This window comes from Triturus cristatus, chromosome 8 (assembly GCF_964204655.1).
Source record: "Triturus cristatus chromosome 8, aTriCri1.1, whole genome shotgun sequence".
Taxonomy (NCBI): Eukaryota; Metazoa; Chordata; class Amphibia; order Caudata; family Salamandridae; genus Triturus; species Triturus cristatus.
In genome coordinates this window covers 33,940,040-33,957,604 of record NC_140591.1, presented here as the reverse complement: position 1 = coordinate 33,957,604, position 17,565 = coordinate 33,940,040, and positions in this window count along the sequence as shown.

Sequence of the window (17,565 nt, the reverse complement as noted above, 5' to 3'; positions counted from 1 at the left end):
TTAGTCCCTACTAGCCCTCATGTATCTCTCTCAGTCCCCGTTTATTAGTCCTTCCCAGCCCTCATGAATCTCTCTCAGTCCCTGTGTATTAGTCCCTCCCAGCCCTCATGTATCTCCCTCATTGTCTGTGAATTAGTACCTCCCAGCCCTCATGTATCTCTCTCAGTGGCTGTGTATTAGTCCCTCCCAGCCCTCCTGTATCACTCTCAGTCCCTGTGTATTAGTCCCTCCCAACCCTCATGTATCTCTCTCAGTCCCAGTGTATTAGTCCCTCCCAGCCCTCATGTATCTCTCTCAGTGCCAGTGTATTAGTCCCTCCCAGCCCTCATGTATCTCTCTCAGTCCCCATGTATTAGTCCCTCTCAGCCCTCACGTATCTCTCTTAGTCCCCGTGTATTAGTCCCTCCCAGCCCTCATGTATCTCTCTCAGTGCCCATGTATTAGTCCCTCCTAGCCCTCATGTATCTCTCTCAGTCCCCGTGTATTAGTCCCTTCCCGCCCTCATGTATCTCTCTCAGTCCCCATGTATTAGTACCTCCCAGACCTCATGTATCTCTCTCAGTCCCCATGTATTAGTACCTCCCAGCCCTCATGTATCTCTCTCAGTCCCCGTGTTTTAGTCCCTCCCAGCCTTCATGTATCTCTCTCAGTGCCTGTGTATTAGTCCCTCCCAGCCCTCATGTATCTCTCTCAGTCCCCGTGTATTAGTCCCTCCCAGCCCTCATGTATCTCTCTCAGTGCCTGTGTATTAGTCCCTCCCAGCCCTCATGTATCTCTCTCAGTCCCCGTGTATTAGTCCCTCCCAGCCCTCATGTATCTCTCTCTAATCCCCATGTAAAATGTCCCTCCCACACCTCATGTATCTCTCTCAGTCCCCGTGTATAAATCCCTCCCAGCCCTCATGTATCTCTCTCAGTCCCCGTGTATTAGTCCCTCCCAGCCCTCTTGTATCTCTCTCAGTCCTCGTGTATTAGTCCCTCCCAGTCCTCATGTATCTCTCTCAGTCCCCGTGTATTAGTCCCTCCCATCCCTCATGTATCTCTCTCAGTCCCCGTGTATTAGTCCCTTCCAGCCCTCATGTATCTCTCTCAGTCCCCGTGTATTAGTCCTTCCCAGTCCTCTTGTATCTCTCTCAGTCCCCGTGTATTAGTCCCTCCCAGCCCTCATGTATCTCTCTCAGTCCCAGTGTATTAGTCCCTCCCAGCCCTCATGTATCTCTCTCAGTCCCCGTGTATTAGTACCTCCCAGCCCTCATGTATCTCTCTCAGTCCCCGTGTATTAGTCCCTCCCAGGCCTCATGTATCTCTCTCAGTCCCCGTATATTAGTCCCTCCCAGCCCTCATGTATCTCTCTCAGTCCCCGTGTATTAGTCCCTCCCAGCCCTCATGTATCTCTCTCAGTCCCCGAGTATTAGTCCCTCCCAGGCCTCATGTATCTCTCTCAGTCCCTGTGTATTAGTCCCTTCCAGCCCTCATGTATCTCTCTTAGTCCCCGTGTATTAGTCCCTCCCAGCCCTCAAGTCTCTCTCTCAGTCCCCGTGTATTAGTCCCTCCCAGCCCTCATTTATCTCTCTCAGTCCGCGTGTATTAGTCCCTTCCAGCCCTCATGTATCTCTCTCAGTCCCTGTGTATTAGTTCTTCCCAGCCCTCATGTATCTCTCTCAGTCCCCATGTATTAGTCCCTCCTATCCCTCATGTATCTCTCTCAGTCCCTGGGTATTAGTCCCTCCCAGCCCTCATGTATCTCTCTCAGTGGCTGTGTATTAGTCCCTCCTAGCCCTCCTGTATCTCTCTTAGTCCCAGTGTATTAGTCCCTCCCAACCCTCATGTATCTCTCTCAGTCCCAGTGTATTAGTCCCTCCCAGCCCTCATGTATCTCTCTCAGTGCCTGTGTATTAGTCCCTCCCAGCCCTCATGTATCTCTCTCAGTCCCCGAGTATTAGTCCCTCCCAGCCCTCATGTATCTCTCTCAGTCCCTGTGTATTAGTCCCTCCAAGCCCTCATGTATCTCTCTTAGTCCCGTGTATTAGTCCCTCCCAGCCCTCATGTATCTCTCTCAGTCCCCGTGTATTAGTCCCTCCCAGCCCTCATGTATCTCTCTTAGTCCCCATATATTAGTCCCTCCCAACCCTCATGTATCTCTCTAAGTCGCAATGTATCAGTCCCTCCCAGCCCTCATGTATCTCTCTCAGTCCCCGTGTATTAGTCCCTCCCAGCCCTCATGTATCTCTCTCAGTCCCCGTGTATTAGTCCCTCCCAGTCCTCATTTATCTCTCTCAGTCCGTGTGTATTAGTCCCTTCCAGCCCTCATGTATCTCTCTCAGTCCCCGTGTATTAGTCCTTCCCAGCCCTCATGTATCTCTCTCTGTCCCCTTGTATTAGTCCCTCCTAGCCCTCATGTATCTCTCTCAGTCCCTGTCTATTAGTCCCTCCCAGCCCTCATGTATATCTCTCAGTGGCTGTGTATTAGTCCCTCCCAGCCCTCCTGTATCTCTCTCAGTCCCCGTGTATTAGTCCCTCCCAACCCTCATGTATCTCTCTCAGTCCCAGTGTATTAGTCCCTCCCAGCCCTCATGTATCTCTCTCAGTGCCTGTGTATTAGTCCCTCCCAGCCCTCATGTATCTCTCTCAGTCCCCATGTATTAGTCCCTCCCAGCCCTCATGTATCTCTCTCAGTCCCCGTGTATTAGTCCCGCCCAGCCCTCATGTATCTCTCTCAGTCCCCATGTATTAGTCCCTTCTAGCCCTCATGTATCTCTCTCAGTCCCCGTATATTAGTCCCTCCCCGCCCTCATGTATCTCTCTCAGTCCCCATGTATTAGCCCCTCCCAACCCTCATGTATCTCTCTCAGTCCCCATGTATTAGTCTCTCCCAGCCCTCATGTATCTCGCTCAGTCCCGGTGTATTAGTCCCTCCCAGCCCTCATGTATCTCTCTCAGTCCCTATGTATTAGTCCCTCCCAGCCCTCCTGTATCTCTCTCAGTCCCCGTGTATTAGTCCCTCCCAACCCTCATGTATCTCTCGCAGTCCCAGTGTATTAGTCCCTCCCAGCCCTCATGTATCTCTCTCAGTGCCTGTGTATTAGTCCCTCCCAGCCCTCATGTATCTCTCTCAGTCCCCATGTATTAGTCCCTCCCAGCCCTCATGTATCTCTCTCAGTCCCCGTGTATTAGTCCCTTCTAGCCCTCATGTATCTCTCTCAGTCCCCGTGTATTAGTCCCTCCCCGCCCTCATGTATCTCTCTCAGTCCCCATCTATTAGCCCCTCCCAACCTTCATGTATCTCTCTCAGTCCCCATGTATTAGTCCCTCCCAGCCCTCATGTATCTCGCTCAGTCCCCGTGTATTTGTCCCTCCCAGACCTCATGTATCTCTCTCAGTCCCTATGTATTAGTCCCTCCCAGCACTCATGTATCTCTCTCATTGTCTGTTAATTAGTACCTCCCAGCCCTCATGTATCTCTCTCAGTCCCCGTGTATTAGTCCCTCCCAACTCTCATGTATCTCTCTCAGTCCCAGTGTATTAGTCCCTCCCAGCCCTCATGTATCTCTCTCAGTGCCTGTGTATTAGTCCCTCCCAGCCCTCATGTATCGCTCTCAGTCCCCTTGTATTAGTCCCTCCCAGCCCTCCTGTATCTCTCTCAGTCCCCGTTTATTAGTCCCTCCCAACTCTCATGTATCTCTCTCAGTCCCCATGTATTAGTCCCTCCCAGCCCTCATGTATCTCTCTCAGTCCCCGTGTAGTAGTACCTCCCAACCCTCATGTATCTCTCTCAGTCCCAGTGTATTAGTCCATCCCAGCCCTCATGTATCTCTCTCAGTGCCTGTGTATTAGTCCCTCCCAGCCCTCATGTATCTCTCTCAGTCCCCATGTATTAGTCCCTCCCAGCCCTCATGTATCTCTCTCAGTCCCCATGTATTAGTCCCTTCTAGCCCTCATGTATCTTTCTCAGTCCCCATGTATTAGTCCCTCCCCGCCCTCATGTATCTCTCTCAGTCTCCATCTATTAGCCCCTCCCAACCCTCATGTATCTCTCTCAGTCCCCATGTATTAGTCCTTCCCAGCCCTCATGTATCTCGCTCAGTCCCCGTGTATTAGTCCCTCCCAGCCCTCATGTATCTCTCTCAGTCCCTATGTATTAGTCCTTCCCAGCCCTCCTGTATCTCTCTCAGTCCCCATGTATTAGTCCCTCCCAACCCTCATGGATCTCTCTCAGTCCCAGTGTATTAGTCCCTTCCAGCCCTCATGTATCTCTCTCAGTGCCTGTGTATTAGTCCCTCCCAGCCCTCGTGTATCTCTCTCAGTCCCCATGTATTAGTCCCTCCCAGCCCTCATGTATCTCTCTCAGTCCCCGTGTATTAGTCCCTTCTAGCCCTCATGTATCTCCCTCAGTCCCCGTGTATTAGTCCCTCCCCGCCCTCATGTATCTCTCTCAGTCCCCATGTATTAGCCCCTCCCAACCCTCATGTATCTCTCTCAGTCCCCATGTATTAGTCCCTCCCAGCCCTCATGTATCTCGCTCAGTCCCCGTGTATTAGTGCCTCCCAGCCCTCATGTATCTCTCTCAGTCCCTATGAATTAGTCCCTCCCAGCCCTCATGTATCTCTCTCATTGTCTGTTAATTAGAACCTCCCAGCCCTCATGTATCTCTCTCAGTCCCTATCTATTAGCCCCTTCCAACCCTCATGTATCTCTCTCAGTCCCCATGTATTAGTCCCTCCCAGCCCTCACGTATCTCTCTTAGTCCCCGTGTATTAGTCCCTCCCAGCCCTCATGTATCTCTCTCAGTGCCCATGTATTAGTCCCTCCTAGCCCTCATGTATCTCTCTCAGTCCCCGTGTATTAGTCCCTTCCCGCCCTCATGTATCTCTCTCAGTCCCCATGTATTAGTACCTCCCAGACCTCATGTATCTCTCTCAGTCCCCATGTATTAGTACCTCCCAGCCCTCATGTATCTCTCTCAGTCCCCGTGTTTTAGTCCCTCCCAGCCTTCATGTATCTCTCTCAGTGCCTGTGTATTAGTCCCTCCCAGCCCTCATGTATCTCTCTCAGTCCCCGTGTATTAGTCTCTCCCAGCCCTCATGTATCTCTCTCAGTGCCTGTGTATTAGTCCCTCCCAGCCCTCATGTATCTCTCTCAGTCCCCGTGTATTAGTCCCTCCCAGCCCTCATGTATCTCTCTCTAATCCCCATGTAAAATGTCCCTCCCACACCTCATGTATCTCTCTCAGTCCCCGTGTATAAATCCCTCCCAGCCCTCATGTATCTCTCTCAGTCCCCGTGTATTAGTCCCTCCCAGCCCTCTTGTATCTCTCTCAGTCCTCGTGTATTAGTCCCTCCCAGTCCTCATGTATCTCTCTCAGTCCCCGTGTATTAGTCCCTCCCATCCCTCATGTATCTCTCTCAGTCCCCGTGTATTAGTCCCTTCCAGCCCTCATGTATCTCTCTCAGTCCCCGTGTATTAGTCCTTCCCAGTCCTCTTGTATCTCTCTCAGTCCCCGTGTATTAGTCCCTCCCAGCCCTCATGTATCTCTCTCAGTCCCAGTGTATTAGTCCCTCCCAGCCCTCATGTATCTCTCTCAGTCCCCGTGTATTAGTACCTCCCAGCCCTCATGTATCTCTCTCAGTCCCTGTGTATTAGTCCCTCCCAGGCCTCATGTATCTCTCTCAGTCCCCGTATATTAGTCCCTCCCAGCCCTCATGTATCTCTCTCAGTCCCCGTGTATTAGTCCCTCCCAGCCCTCATGTATCTCTCTCAGTCCCCGAGTATTAGTCCCTCCCAGGCCTCATGTATCTCTCTCAGTCCCTGTGTATTAGTCCCTTCCAGCCCTCATGTATCTCTCTTAGTCCCCGTGTATTAGTCCCTCCCAGCCCTCAAGTCTCTCTCTCAGTCCCCGTGTATTAGTCCCTCCCAGCCCTCATTTATCTCTCTCAGTCCGCGTGTATTAGTCCCTTCCAGCCCTCATGTATCTCTCTCAGTCCCTGTGTATTAGTTCTTCCCAGCCCTCATGTATCTCTCTCAGTCCCCATGTATTAGTCCCTCCTATCCCTCATGTATCTCTCTCAGTCCCTGGGTATTAGTCCCTCCCAGCCCTCATGTATCTCTCTCAGTGGCTGTGTATTAGTCCCTCCTAGCCCTCCTGTATCTCTCTTAGTCCCAGTGTATTAGTCCCTCCCAACCCTCATGTATCTCTCTCAGTCCCAGTGTATTAGTCCCTCCCAGCCCTCATGTATCTCTCTCAGTGCCTGTGTATTAGTCCCTCCCAGCCCTCATGTATCTCTCTCAGTCCCCGAGTATTAGTCCCTCCCAGCCCTCATGTATCTCTCTCAGTCCCTGTGTATTAGTCCCTCCAAGCCCTCATGTATCTCTCTTAGTCCCGTGTATTAGTCCCTCCCAGCCCTCATGTATCTCTCTCAGTCCCCGTGTATTAGTCCCTCCCAGCCCTCATGTATCTCTCTTAGTCCCCATATATTAGTCCCTCCCAACCCTCATGTATCTCTCTAAGTCGCAATGTATCAGTCCCTCCCAGCCCTCATGTATCTCTCTCAGTCCCCGTGTATTAGTCCCTCCCAGCCCTCATGTATCTCTCTCAGTCCCCGTGTATTAGTCCCTCCCAGTCCTCATTTATCTCTCTCAGTCCGTGTGTATTAGTCCCTTCCAGCCCTCATGTATCTCTCTCAGTCCCCGTGTATTAGTCCTTCCCAGCCCTCATGTATCTCTCTCTGTCCCCTTGTATTAGTCCCTCCTAGCCCTCATGTATCTCTCTCAGTCCCTGTCTATTAGTCCCTCCCAGCCCTCATGTATATCTCTCAGTGGCTGTGTATTAGTCCCTCCCAGCCCTCCTGTATCTCTCTCAGTCCCCGTGTATTAGTCCCTCCCAACCCTCATGTATCTCTCTCAGTCCCAGTGTATTAGTCCCTCCCAGCCCTCATGTATCTCTCTCAGTGCCTGTGTATTAGTCCCTCCCAGCCCTCATGTATCTCTCTCAGTCCCCATGTATTAGTCCCTCCCAGCCCTCATGTATCTCTCTCAGTCCCCGTGTATTAGTCCCGCCCAGCCCTCATGTATCTCTCTCAGTCCCCATGTATTAGTCCCTTCTAGCCCTCATGTATCTCTCTCAGTCCCCGTATATTAGTCCCTCCCCGCCCTCATGTATCTCTCTCAGTCCCCATGTATTAGCCCCTCCCAACCCTCATGTATCTCTCTCAGTCCCCATGTATTAGTCTCTCCCAGCCCTCATGTATCTCGCTCAGTCCCGGTGTATTAGTCCCTCCCAGCCCTCATGTATCTCTCTCAGTCCCTATGTATTAGTCCCTCCCAGCCCTCCTGTATCTCTCTCAGTCCCCGTGTATTAGTCCCTCCCAACCCTCATGTATCTCTCGCAGTCCCAGTGTATTAGTCCCTCCCAGCCCTCATGTATCTCTCTCAGTGCCTGTGTATTAGTCCCTCCCAGCCCTCATGTATCTCTCTCAGTCCCCATGTATTAGTCCCTCCCAGCCCTCATGTATCTCTCTCAGTCCCCGTGTATTAGTCCCTTCTAGCCCTCATGTATCTCTCTCAGTCCCCGTGTATTAGTCCCTCCCCGCCCTCATGTATCTCTCTCAGTCCCCATCTATTAGCCCCTCCCAACCTTCATGTATCTCTCTCAGTCCCCATGTATTAGTCCCTCCCAGCCCTCATGTATCTCGCTCAGTCCCCGTGTATTTGTCCCTCCCAGACCTCATGTATCTCTCTCAGTCCCTATGTATTAGTCCCTCCCAGCACTCATGTATCTCTCTCATTGTCTGTTAATTAGTACCTCCCAGCCCTCATGTATCTCTCTCAGTCCCCGTGTATTAGTCCCTCCCAACTCTCATGTATCTCTCTCAGTCCCAGTGTATTAGTCCCTCCCAGCCCTCATGTATCTCTCTCAGTGCCTGTGTATTAGTCCCTCCCAGCCCTCATGTATCGCTCTCAGTCCCCTTGTATTAGTCCCTCCCAGCCCTCCTGTATCTCTCTCAGTCCCCGTTTATTAGTCCCTCCCAACTCTCATGTATCTCTCTCAGTCCCCATGTATTAGTCCCTCCCAGCCCTCATGTATCTCTCTCAGTCCCCGTGTAGTAGTACCTCCCAACCCTCATGTATCTCTCTCAGTCCCAGTGTATTAGTCCATCCCAGCCCTCATGTATCTCTCTCAGTGCCTGTGTATTAGTCCCTCCCAGCCCTCATGTATCTCTCTCAGTCCCCATGTATTAGTCCCTCCCAGCCCTCATGTATCTCTCTCAGTCCCCATGTATTAGTCCCTTCTAGCCCTCATGTATCTTTCTCAGTCCCCATGTATTAGTCCCTCCCCGCCCTCATGTATCTCTCTCAGTCTCCATCTATTAGCCCCTCCCAACCCTCATGTATCTCTCTCAGTCCCCATGTATTAGTCCCTCCCAGCCCTCATGTATCTCGCTCAGTCCCCGTGTATTAGTCCCTCCCAGCCCTCATGTATCTCTCTCAGTCCCTATGTATTAGTCCTTCCCAGCCCTCCTGTATCTCTCTCAGTCCCCGTGTATTAGTCCCTCCCAACCCTCATGGATCTCTCTCAGTCCCAGTGTATTAGTCCCTTCCAGCCCTCATGTATCTCTCTCAGTGCCTGTGTATTAGTCCCTCCCAGCCCTCGTGTATCTCTCTCAGTCCCCATGTATTAGTCCCTCCCAGCCCTCATGTATCTCTCTCAGTCCCCGTGTATTAGTCCCTTCTAGCCCTCATGTATCTCCCTCAGTCCCCGTGTATTAGTCCCTCCCCGCCCTCATGTATCTCTCTCAGTCCCCATGTATTAGCCCCTCCCAACCCTCATGTATCTCTCTCAGTCCCCATGTATTAGTCCCTCCCAGCCCTCATGTATCTCGCTCAGTCCCCGTGTATTAGTGCCTCCCAGCCCTCATGTATCTCTCTCAGTCCCTATGAATTAGTCCCTCCCAGCCCTCATGTATCTCTCTCATTGTCTGTTAATTAGAACCTCCCAGCCCTCATGTATCTCTCTCAGTCCCTATCTATTAGCCCCTTCCAACCCTCATGTATCTCTCTCAGTCCCCATGTATTAGTCCCTCCCAGCCCTCATGTATCTCGCTCAGTCCCCGTGTATTAGTCCCTCCCAGCCCTCATGTATCTCTCTCAGTCCCTATGTATTAGTCCTTCCCAGCCCTCCTGTATCTCTCTCAGTCCCCGTGTATTAGTCCCTCCCAGCCCTAATGTATCTCTCTCAGTGCCTGTGTATTAGTCCCTCCCAGCCCTCATGTATCTCTCTCAGTCCCCTTGTATTAGACCCTCCCAGCAATCCTGTATCTCTCTCAGTCCCCGTGTATTAGTCCCTCGCAACCCTCATGTATCTCTCCCAGTCCCAGTGTATTAGTCCCTCCCAGCCCTCATGTATCTCTCTCAGTGCCTGTGTGTTAGTCCCTCCCAGCCCTCATGTATCTCTCTCAGTCCCCATGTATTAATCCCTCGCAGCCCTCATTTATCTCTCTCAGTCCCCGTGTATTAGTCCCTCCCAGCCCTCATGAATCTCTCTCAGTCCCCGTGTATTAGTCCCTCCCAGCCCTCATGTATCTCTCTCAGTGCCTGTGTATTAGTCCCTCCCAGCCCTCATGTATCTCTCTCAGTCCCCTTGTATTAGTCCCTCCCAGCCATCCTGTATCTCTCTCAGTCCCCGTGTATTAGTCCCTCGCAACCCTCATGTATCTCTCCCAGTCCCAGTGTATTAGTCCCTCCCAGCGCTCATGTATCTCTCTCAGTGCCTGTGTATTAGTCCCTCCCAGCCCTCATGTATCTCTCTCAGTCCCCATGTATTAGTCCCTCGCAGCCCTCATTTATCTCTCTCAGTCCCCGTGTATTAGTCCCTCCCAGCCCTCATGAATCTCTCTCAGTCCCCGTGTATTAGTACCTCCCAGCCCTCATGTATCTCTCTCAGTCCCCGTGTATTAGTCCCTCCCAGCCCTCATGTATCTCTCTCAGTCCCCGTGTATTAGTCCCTCCCAGTCCTCATGTATCTCTCTCAGTCCCCATGTATTAGTCCCTCCTAGCCCTCATGTATCTCTCTCAGTCCCCATGTATTAGTACCTCCCAGCCCACATGTATCTCTCTCAGTCCCCGTGTATTAAGCCCTTCACGGCCCTCATGTATCTCTCTCAGTCCCCGTGTATTAGTCCCTCCCAAGCCTCATGTATCTCTTTTAGTGCCCGTGTATTAGTCCCTCCCAGCCCTCATGTATCTCTCTTAGTCCCTGATTATTAGTCCCTCCCAGCCCTCATGTATCTCTCTCAGTCCCCGTGTATTAGTCCCTCCCAGCCATCATGTATCTCTCTCAGTCCCAGTGTATTAGTCCCCCCAGCCCTCATGTATCTCTCTCAGTCCCCATGTATTAGTACCTCCCAGCCCTCATGTATCTCTCTCAATCCCCCTGTATTAGTCCCTCCCAGCCCTCATATATCTCTCTCAGTCCTAATGTATTAGTCCCTCCCAGCCCTCATGTATCTCTCTCAGTCCCCGTGTATTAGTCCCTCCCAGCCCTCATGTATCTCTCTCAGTCCCCTTGTATTAGTCCCTCCCTGCCCTCATGTATCTATCTCAGTCCCCGTGTATTAGAACCTCCCAGCCCTCATGTATCTCTCTCTAATCCCCAAGTAAAAAGTCCCTTCCAGACCTCATGTATCTCTCTCAGTCCCCGTGTATAAGTCCCTCCCAGCCCTCATGTATCTCTCTCAGTCCCTGTGTATTAGTCCCTCCCAGCCCTCTTGTATCTCTCTCAGTCCCCGTGTATTAGTCCCTCCCAGCCCTCATGTACCTCTCTTAGTCCCCTTGTATTAGTCCCTCCCAGCCCTCATATATCTCTCTCAGTCCCCGTGTATTAGTCCCTCCCAGCCCTCATGTATCTCTCTCAGTGCCTGTGTATTAGTCCCTCCCAGCCCTCATGTATCTCTCTCAGTCCCCGTGTATTAGTCCCTCCCAGCCCTCATGTATCTCTCTCAGTGCATGTGTATTAGTCCCTCCCAGCCCTCATGTATCTCTCTCAGTCCCCGTGTATTAGTCCCTCCCAGCCCTCATGTATCTCTCTCTAATCCCCATGTAAAAAGTCCCTCCCAGACCTCATGTATCTCTCTCAGTCCCCGTGTATAAGTCCCTCCCAGCCCTCATGTATCTCTCTCAGTCCCCTTGTATTAGTCCCTCCCAGCCATCTTGTATCTCTCTCAGTCCGCCGTGTATTAGTCCCTCCCAGCCCCCATGTATCTCTCTTAGTCCCCATATATTAGTCCCTCCCAACCCTCATGTATCTCTCTAAGTCGCAATGTATCAGTCCCTCCCAGCCCTCATGTATCTCTCTCAGTCCCCGTGTATTAGTCCCTCCCAGCCCTCATTTATCTCTCTCAGTCCGTGTGTATTAGTCCCTTCCAGCCCTCAGGTATCTCTCTCAGTCCCCGTGTATTAGTCCTTCCCAGCCCTCATGTATCTCTCTCAGTCCCCTTGTATTAGTCCCTCCTAGCCCTCATGTATCTCTCTCAGTCCCTGTGTATTAGTCCCTCCCAGCCCTCATATATTTCTCTCAGTCCCTGTGTATTAGTTCCTCCCAGCCCTCATGTATCTCTCTCAGTGGCTGTGTATTAGTCCCTCCCAGCCCTCCTGTATCTCTCTCAGTCCCCGTGTATTTGTCCCTCCCAACCCTAATGTATCTCTCTCAGTCCCAGTGTATTAGTCCCTCCCAGCCCTCATGTATCTCTCTCAGTGCCTGTGTATTAGTCCCTCCCAGCCCTCATGTATCTCTCTCAGTCCCCATTTATTAGTCCCTCCCAGCCCTCATGTATCTCTCTCAGTCCCTGTGTATTAGTCCCGCCCAGCCCTCATGTATCTCTCTCAGTCCCCATGTATTAGTCCCTTCTAGCCCTCATGTATCTCTCTCAGTCCCCGTGTATTAGTCCCTCCCCGTCCTCATGTATCTCTCTCAGTCCCCATGCATTAGCCCCTCCCAACCCTCATGTATCTCTCTCAGTCCCCATGTATTAGTCTCTCCCAGCCCTCATGTATCTCGCTCAGTCCCCGTGTATTAGTCCCTCCCAGCCCTCATGTATCTCTCTCAGTCCCTATGTATTAGTCCCTCCCAGCCCTCCTGTATCTCTCTCAGTCCCCGTGTATTAGTCCCTCCCAACCTTCATGTATCTCTCGCAGTCCCAGTGTATTAGTCCCTCCCAGCCCTCATGTATCTCTCTCAGTGCCTGTGTATTAGTCCCTCCCAGCCTTCATGTATCTCTCTCAGTCCCCATGTATTAGTCCCTCCCAGCCCTCATGTATCTCTCTCAGTCCCCGTGTATTAGTCCCTTCTAGCCCTCATGTATCTCTCTCAGTCCCCGTGTATTAGTCCCTCCCCGCCCTCATGTATCTCTCTCAGTCCCCATGTATTAGCCCCTCCCAAGCTTCATGTACCTCTCTCAGTCCCCATGTATTAGTCCCTCCCAGCCCTCATGTATCTCGCTCAGTCCCCGTGTATTAGTCCCTCCCAGACCTCATGTATCTCTCTCAGTCCCTATGTATTAGTCCCCCCCAGCCCTCATGTATCTCTCTCATTGTCTGTTAATTAGTACCTCCCAGCCCTCATGTATCTCTCTCAGTCCCCGTGTATTAGTCCCTCCCAACTCTCATGTATCTTTCTCAGTCCCAGTGTATTAGTCCCTCCCAGCCCTCCTGTATCTCTCTCAGTCCCCGTGTATTAGTCCCTCCCAACTCTCATGTGTCTCTCTCAGTCCCCATGTATTAGTCCCTCCCAGCCCTCATGTATCTCTCTCAGTCCCTGTGTAGTAGTACCTCCCAACCCTCATGTATATCTCTCAGTCCCAGTGTATTAGTCCCTCCCAGCCCTCATGTATCTCTCTCAGTGCCTGTGTATTAGTCCCTCCCAGCCCTCATGTGTCTCTCTCAGTCCCCATGTATTAGTCCCTCCCAGCCCTCATGTATCTCTCTCAGTCCCCGTGTATTAGTCCCTTCTAGCCCTCATGTATCTCTCTCAGTCCCCGTGTATTAGTCCCTCCCTGCCCTCATGTATCTCTCTCAGTCCCCATGTATTAGCCCCTCCCAACCTTCATGTATCTCTCTCAGTCCCCATGTATTAGTCCCTCCCAGCCCTCATGTATCTCGCTCAGTCCCCGTGTATTAGTCCCTCCCAGACCTCATGTATCTTTCTCAGTCCATATGTATTAGTCCCTCCCAGCCCTCATGTATCTCTCTCATTGTCTGTTAATTAGTACCTCCCAGCCCTCATGTATCTCTCTCAGTCCCCGTGTATTAGTCCCTCCCAACTCTCATGTATCTCTCTCAGTCCCAGTGTATTAGTCCCTCCCAGCCCTCATGTATCTCTCTCAGTGCCTGTGTATTAGTCCCTCCCAGCCCTCATGTATCTCTCTCAGTCCCCTTGTATTAGTCCCTCCCAGGCCTCCTGTATCTCTCTCAGTCCCCGTGTATTACTCCCTCCCAACTCTCATGTATCTCTCTCAGTCCCCATGTATTAGTCCCTCCCAGCCCTCATGTATCTCTCTCAGTCCCTGTGTAGTAGTACCTCCCAACCCTCATGTATCTCTCTCAGTCCCAGTGTATTAGTCCCTCCCAGCCCTCATGTATCTCTCTCAGTGCCTGTGTATTAGTCCTTCCCAGCCCTCATGTATCTCTCTCAGTCCCCATGTATTAGTCCCTCCCAGCCCTCATGTATCTCTCTCAGTCCCCATGTATTAGTCCCTTCTAGCCCTCATGTATCTCTCTCAGTCCCCATGTATTAGTCCCTCCCCGCCCTCATGTATCTCTCTCAGTCCCCATTTATTAGCCCCTCCCAACCCTCATGTATCTCTCTCAGTCCCCATGTATTAGTCCCTCCCAGCCCTCATGTATCTCGCTCAGTCCCCGTGTATTAGTCCCTCCCAGCCCTCATGTATCTCTCTCAGTCCCTATGTATTAGTCCCTCCCAGCCCTCCTGTATCTCTCTCAGTCCCCGTGTATTAGTCCCTCCCAACCCTCATGTATCTCTCTCAGTCCCAGTGTATTAGTCCCTTCCAGCCCTCATGTATCTCTCTCAGTGCCTGTGTATTAGTCCCTCCCAGCCCTTCTCTATCTCTCTCAGTCCCCATGTATTAGTCCCTCCCAGCCCTCATGTATCTCTCTCAGTCCCCGTGTATTAGTCCCTTCTAGCCCTCATGTATCTCTCTCAGTCCCAGTGTATTAGTCCCTTCCAGCCCTCATGTATCTCTCTCAGTGCCTGTGTATTAGTCCCTCCCAGCCCTTCTGTATCTCTCTAAGTCGCAATGTATCAGTCCCTCCCAGCCCTCATGTATCTCTCTCAGTCCCCGTGTATTAGTCCCTCCCAGCCCTCATGTATCTCTCTCAGTCCCCGTGTATTAGTCCCTCCCAGTCCTCATTTATCTCTCTCAGTCCGTGTGTATTAGTCCCTTCTAGCCCTCATGTATCTCTCTCAGTCCCTGTGTATTAGTCCTTCCCAGCCCTCATGTATCTCTCTCAGTCCCCTTGTATTAGTCCCTCCTAGCCCTCATGTATCTCTCTCAGTCCCTGTCTATTAGTCCCTCCCAGCCCTCATATATCTCTCTCAGTCCCTGTGTATTAGTTCCTCCCAGCCCTCATGTATCTCTCTCAGTGGCTGTGTATTAGTCCCTGCCAGCCCTCCTGTATCTCTCTCAGTCCCCGTGTATTAGTCCCTCCCAACCCTCATGTATCTCTCTCAGTCCCAGTGTATTAGTCCCTCCCAGCCCTCATGTATCTCTCTCAGTGCCTGTGTATTAGTCCCTCCCAGCCCTCATGTATCTCTCTCAGTCCCCATGTATTAGTCCCTCCCAGCCCTCATGTATCTCTCTCAGTCCCCGTGTATTAGTCCCGCCCAGCCCTCATGTATCTCTCTCAGTCCCCATGTATTAGTCCCTTCTAGCCCTCATGTATCTCTCTCAGTCCCCGTATATTAGTCCCTCCCCGCCCTCATGTATCTCTCTCAGTCCCCATGTATTAGCCCCTCCCAACCCTCATGTATCTCTCTCAGTCCCCATGTATTAGTCTCTCCCAGCCCTCATGTATCTCGCTCAGTCCCGGTGTATTAGTCCCTCCCAGCCCTCATGTATCTCTCTCAGTCCCTATGTATTAGTCCCTCCCAGCCCTCCTGTATCTCTCTCAGTCCCCGTGTATTAGTCCCTCCCAACCCTCATGTATCTCTCGCAGTCCCAGTGTATTAGTCCCTCCCAGCCCTCATGTATCTCTCTCAGTGCCTGTGTATTAGTCCCTCCCAGCCCTCATGTATCTCTCTCAGTCCCCATGTATTAGTCCCTCCCAGCCCTCATGTATCTCTCTCAGTCCCCGTGTATTAGTCCCTTCTAGCCCTCATGTATCTCTCTCAGTCCCCGTGTATTAGTCCCTCCCCGCCCTCATGTATCTCTCTCAGTCCCCATGTATTAGCCCCTCCCAACCTTCATGTATCTCTCTCAGTCCCCATGTATTAGTCCCTCCCAGCCCTCATGTATCTCGCTCAGTCCCCGTGTATTTGTCCCTCCCAGACCTCATGTATCTCTCTCAGTCCCTATGTATTAGTCCCTCCCAGCCCTCATGTATCTCTCTCATTGTCTGTTAATTAGTACCTCCCCGCCCTCATGTATCTCTCTCAGTCCCCGTGTATTAGTCCCTCCCAACTCTCATGTATCTCTCTCAGTCCCAGTGTATTAGTCCCTCCCAGCCCTCATGTATCTCTCTCAGTGCCTGTGTATTAGTCCCTCCCAGCCCTCATGTATCGCTCTCAGTCCCCTTGTATTAGTCCTTCCCAGCCCTCCTGTATCTCTCTCAGTCCCCGTTTATTAGTCCCTCCCAACTCTCATGTATCTCTCTCAGTCCCCATGTATTAGTCCCCCCCAGCCCTCATGTATCTCTCTCAGTCCCCGTGTAGTAGTACCTCCCAACCCTCATGTATCTCTCTCAGTCCCAGTGTATTAGTCCATCCCAGCCCTCATGTATCTCTCTCAGTGCCTGTGTATTTGTCCCTCCCAGCCCTCATGTATCTCTCTCAGTCCCCATGTATTAGTCCCTCCCAGCTCTCATGTATCTCTCTCAGTCCCCATGTATTAGTCCCTTCTAGCCCTCATGTATCTCTCTCAGTCCCCATGTATTAGTCCCTCCCTGCCCTCATGTATCTCTCTCAGTCCCCATCTATTAGCCCCTCCCAGCCCTCATGTATCTCTCTCAGTCCCCATGTATTAGTCCCTCCCAGCCCTCATGTATCTGGCTCAGTCCCCGTGTATTAGTCCCTCCCAGCCCTCATGTATCTCTCTCAGTCCCTATGTATTAGTCCTTCCCAGCCCTCCTGTATCTCTCTCAGTCCCCGTGTATTAGTCCCTCCCAACCCTCATGGATCTCTCTCAGTCCCAGTGTATTAGTCCCTTCCAGCCCTCATGTATCTCTCTCAGTGCCTGTGTATTAGTCCCTCCCAGCCCTCGTGTATCTCTCTCAGTCCCCATGTATTAGTCCCTCCCAGCCCTCATGTATCTCTCTCAGTCCCCGTGTATTAGTCCCTTCTAGCCCTCATGTATCTCCCTCAGTCCCCGTGTATTAGTCCCTCCCCGCCCTCATGTATCTCTCTCAGTCCCCATGTATTAGCCCCTCCCAACCCTCATGTATCTCTCTCAGTCCCCATGTATTAGTCCCTCCCAGCCCTCATGTATCTCGCTCAGTCCCCGTGTATTAGTCCCTCCCAGCCCTCATGTATCTCTCTCAGTCCCTATGTATAAGTCCCTCCCAGCCCTCATGTATCTCTCTCATTGTCTGTTAATTAGTACCTCCCAGCCCTCATGTATCTCTCTCAGTCCCTGTGTATTAGTCCCTCCCAGCCCTCATGTATCTCTCTCAGTGCCTGTGTATTAGTCCCTCCCAGCCCTCATGTATCTCTCTCAGTCCCCTTGTATTAGACCCTCCCAGTAATCCTGTATCTCTCTCAGTCCCCGTGTATTAGTCCCTCGCAACCCTCATGTATCTCTCCCAGTCCCAGTGTATTAGTCCCTCCCAGCCCTCATGTATCTCTCTCAGTGCCTGTGTGTTAGTCCCTCCCAGCCCTCATGTATCTCTCTCAGTCCCCATGTATTAGTCCCTCACAGCCCTCATTTATCTCTCTCAGTCCCCGTGTATTAGTCCCTCCCAGCCCTCATGAATCTCTCTCAGTCCCCGTGTATTAGTCCCTCCCAGCCCTCATGTATCTCTCTCAGTGCCTGTGTATTAGTCCCTCCCAGCCCTCATGTATCTCTCTCAGTCCCCTTGTATTAGTCCCTCCCAGCCATCCTGTATCTCTCTCAGTCCCCGTGTATTAGTCCCTCGCAACCCTCATGTATCTCTCCCAGTCCCAGTGTATTAGTCCCTCCCAGCGCTCATGTATCTCTCTCAGTGCCTGTGTATTAGTCCCTCCCAGCCCTCATGTATCTCTCTCAGTCCCCATGTATTAGTCCCTCGCAGCCCTCATTTATCTCTCTCAGTCCCCGTGTATTAGTCCCTCCCAGCCCTCATGAATCTCTCTCAGTCCCCGTGTATT